Genomic DNA, 4,557 nt, shown 5'->3' with positions numbered 1-4,557 from the left:
TAATAATGATAACAGCGGAGGAGAAGATGCTGTCAGCTTTCTTCATATTGTTACAGTCGTTTTAACAGGAGCGCGTCCAAGCGGGATGCACAATTACACAAGAGAGGCACGTGGATGAGAGTGACGGTGTGCATGTTCATTTGGAGAAGTTGAGCGTGAAAGTTTGAAAAGTGTAAATAGACAGATTCATGCAGTTGGCCAGTTGGTCGTATATAAGCTACAAATTTTAGCCAATATATAACATATTGGCTATATCGATTTCTGTTGTTAAGAAGTGTTTGATCTCATTGATGACTTTGCATCAAGAAAATAGAGACGTGTGCATCTGTAAAAGGCACACGTGCATGTTTAATTCTGATTTCAGACCTGCGAGACCTGCTTTCAGTTTTTTGTGGGGGATTGATGTGATGGAAGTAACTAAGTAATTGATTGCTATTTGTGACTCGGATTTGTTTAATTCTTTCAGATTTTTTATTTAATATTTATTTTTTATTTCAAGTTGAAGTTTTTTATTTAATATTCATTTATTTATTTCAGGTTAACTTTTTTAATTCAATATTTATTTATTTCAGGTAGAATTTAATATGTATTTAATTTAGGTTGAAGTTTGGCTTAAGGCTTTTCTCCCACTAAGGGAGTTTTTACCTGCCATTGTTTATATAATAATTGCTCGGGGGTTTATGTTTATGTTCATGTTTATGTTTATGTTCATGTTCTGGATCTCTGGAAAGCGTCTAGAGACAACATCTGTTGTATTAGACGCTATATAAATAAAATTGAATTGAATTGAATTTATTGAATATTTATTTATTTTAGGTTGAATTTTTGTATTTTATTTGACTCATACAGTCAAACTACTGTATCTACAGTACATTTGTTATTGATAAAAGTTGTAAATTTAAGTTGCATTTTTTTATACGGTAATTTTGTACCTATGATACATTTGGGATGGGGAGAGGTTTTGGGGGGGGGGGGGGGGGGGGGCTCCAAATAACATTTCACTTAGGGCCCCAATTCGGTCAGGGGCAGCCCTGGATTCAGGTGCATGTAGCATCAGTACAGTAAATAAAACGCTGCGGCTGCTCCAGCTAGAAGTGTCCTGGTCTTCCTCATCAGCTGAAAATGTCTGGGTCTTCCTCACCAACTGTTTCTTTGTGACCAGGTTTTCACTAAGAGCACGTCTCCTCCCTGGAGCGAAGTGCGGTTCCTCTGTGCTTATGACATGGTCAGCACATGTCCAAAGTGTTCAAAAAGTTGTTAAATTCTCACACTTCTCCCTCGGTTACAGAATGGCGGGGGGTTGGCCCTTATATGCATGACCGTCTCTCCTTTTTCATGCCTTTTGGTCTACATCGGGTGGTGGTAAAAGAGATGATCTAATTTCACACCTTTCCAAGTGGCTCTCACAAACAGACACGAGACCAGCAAAAGGGGGAAATGTTCCACAAAGAAATGCCAGTATGTCACCGCCTAAAGATACGATTTTTCTTAATATTATTATTGACCTGATGGTTGTTGTTACTGTAGATGTCTTTATTGTCACCATAAATGTGTATTCATAGGTGGGTGTACCTTTCCCTGTCTGGGTATTTGTGTATAAGAATATAATTGTGGGTATACAGTATGTATATACCGTAAGTGCATGTTTATATTTGGTATGTTCATATGCGTATATATTCAAATTTGTTAATATTTCTGAAGAATAGGTGTGGTTGACAGTTAAGGTAACTGAAAAAACATATGTGTATGAATGCACAGACTTGTTAATTTTTATGCCACCTATGAAGATTCATCTATTGCAACCCCATTGCATCTATTACATCGATGACTTTAGTCTTCTCTGACAGAATCAGGAATTCAACTGTTAATAAAAAAGTTTGAGCAGACTGTCTAAAAAGGGCTGGTGAAGGACTAACTCATTCTCACACACAGACACACGTTAAGCAAACTAAAATATGCTGCAACATTAAAATGCATATATCTTACATGAAAGGTTTTTTCAACAAATCATGGTAGGCTACTAACTGTTAATATAGAAAGTTTTTGTTTTGTTTTTTTAAGACGCCTTCTTGAAGATCTTGAGGTGGTCTGCAGTGGCACTTGATTTCTGCAACTGATGTACACAGGAGGACTGAGTTATGTTTCAAAAGTAATTTTGGTGGTGAAAGCAGAAATGACCGCTGCATTTAGCCAACGATCAGTGAGCACAAGTTACCTGTTCTTAGCTAAACTTTAATCTTGGACCCTTCTAGGCCAAGCCACATTCAGTCACAGTGGCCTGTCAGCATAATTAACAGCAATTAACATTACATTAACATGTAAATGACTCTGCTCTGTTAGATCTATATTTATAGCTCATAGGTCAATAAAGTGCTAAAGTGGCAAAAGGCATGTCAGCTCGCCATTGGTGAAGACCTGATACAAGATTGGCCCTGTCCCAATACTCCCCCTACCCCTCGTTTTCATCACTACCCCTAAATGTTGCGCGTTCCCGTGAGGGTAGTGGTGTCCCAATTCCTCTTTTCACCTAGAGGGAGTGGAGAAAACGAGAAGTAGTGGCTATGAATTGTCCCTTCAGAGCGAGGGTTTTGCGATCCTCACTCGCTGACCTAGGGACCAAAACATTTCCCAGAATGCTTTCCGTCGTCATTTGCAGACTGAATCCAAAAAAAAAACATGGCGGACATTTCTTATTTTTTAGTGAATAAAATCAATATTTTGAGTTAGTTTCTGCATAAAAATTAGTTTTGATTACATTTCTAGCGAGAAATATATATTTTACTTTCATAATATTCACTCAGTGAATGTACATAATCACTTTTTTGCCCGTTTTTTGCAACCTCGCCAGAATAAAGGCTGATTTATGCTTCCGCGTTACACCAACGCAGGCCTACGGCGTAGGTTACGCGGCGACGCGGCGTACGCCGTACCCTATGCCGTAGGCTCTGCGTCGATTTAACGCGGAACCATAAATCAGCTCCCGAAGCCGGCAGGCAGACAGAAATCCCGAAATTTTCGGAGCAAATTTCTTAACAGGCGTAGCTACAACTGTTAAATTTCATCTATTAAACCAACATTTATCTTCCTAAATGATTTATTTCAGCCAGCGGTAATTCTCCACAGAGCTGCAGGTTTCTCCCCAGGAAGACGGCGCAGGTTGACCTGGCGATCAATCCTGTACGTGAGCTGCTGCTGCTGCTGCGCCCCAGTCTCATCATCGCCGAAAACATCAGATCAAACAGCCTCTATTTGGATAAACTGAGCACAGGTTGGGGATCTTAACGGTTACTTTTACGCCTGAAAAAATATTAAAACTATAAACTATAAAGTGGCATATTAACAGCGCTAAAGCTGAAATTAAAACAGCTTTTGGCTCTCAGCTTCCTGATTAGGAGTAGGGATGGAAACGAGGGGTAGGGGGAGTATTGGGACAAGCCCCTGGGAAGATTTCAAGTGCCCTAAAATCTGTCCCTTCTTTTTTTGGAGGTAGTGAAGAAAAGAAGGGGCGAGTGAAAGAAAGTAGGGTTAGTGAAGAAAAGTAGGGGGTGTATTGGGATTGGGCCCAATACATTTCTCCGGAAGGAGTATGGATAGAGCCAGGGGCGTCAATTGGGTATGGCAAGGTATGGCAGTCGCCACACCTTGGCTTCAAGGGAAAATGTAAATGTTTGTTTTTTAAATACATTTATGGAATTACTCTGTGTGTAGTATTGATTATTCTATTACTTTATACATATAGAATAACTACAAATGCAAATCATAACAACATGATCAATTTCACTAGTTATTATACACTGCAAAAACTGAAAATCTTAAAAAGAATATTTGTCTTATTTCTAGTTAAAATGTCAAATTTTTTAGTCAAAAACAAGACTCAAAAACAACCATTTTCACCTGTTTCAAGTAGATTTTCACTTAAAATAAGTGGAAAAATCTGCCAGTGGAACAAGATTTTTTTACTTGTAATGAGAAGATAAATCTTGTCCCACTGGCAGATTTTTCTACTTATTTCAAGTGAAAATGTACTTGAAACAGTTGAAAATGGTCAAATAACAAGTTCTTTTTCTGGTGATGACTCTTGTTATAAGTATAATGAGATTTTTGACTAAAAATGAGACATTTTAACTAGAAATAAGACAAATATTCCTGGTAAGATTTTGAGTTTTTGCAGGGAGCGAGACTGCATTTGAAAAAGTTCCAATTTTCTTGACCACACAGATAAGCTCCATAGACTTCTGTGATGAGTATTGGCTGGACGTGTTGATTGATACTCTAGTTAAGTTCTGTGACTCGTAACCTTGCCATACCTTAGCTTCCACTGAATTGACGCCACTGGATAGAGCATACTATTGAGTAGGTTCTAATGTTTCGGACGCACTAAAAAATCTCACATACTCATTTTGCATACTCATTTGGGTGGAAGTATGCAATTTCGGACGCAGCCTCTTGAGTGAGTATCTTATTCTGAAAATTGAAGGCGGAACTCATGTAGTTTCCGGGTATTGACCGGCGTGTATGTTGCTCCTGCTCTCCGCTGCCTGCACACTTGTCTGAGAG

The sequence above is a fragment of the Cololabis saira genome, chromosome 7, assembly GCF_033807715.1.
Source record: "Cololabis saira isolate AMF1-May2022 chromosome 7, fColSai1.1, whole genome shotgun sequence".
Taxonomy (NCBI): Eukaryota; Metazoa; Chordata; class Actinopteri; order Beloniformes; family Belonidae; genus Cololabis; species Cololabis saira.
The sequence above is the reverse complement of the archived record's forward strand: the minus strand, read 5'-3'. Positions refer to the sequence as shown.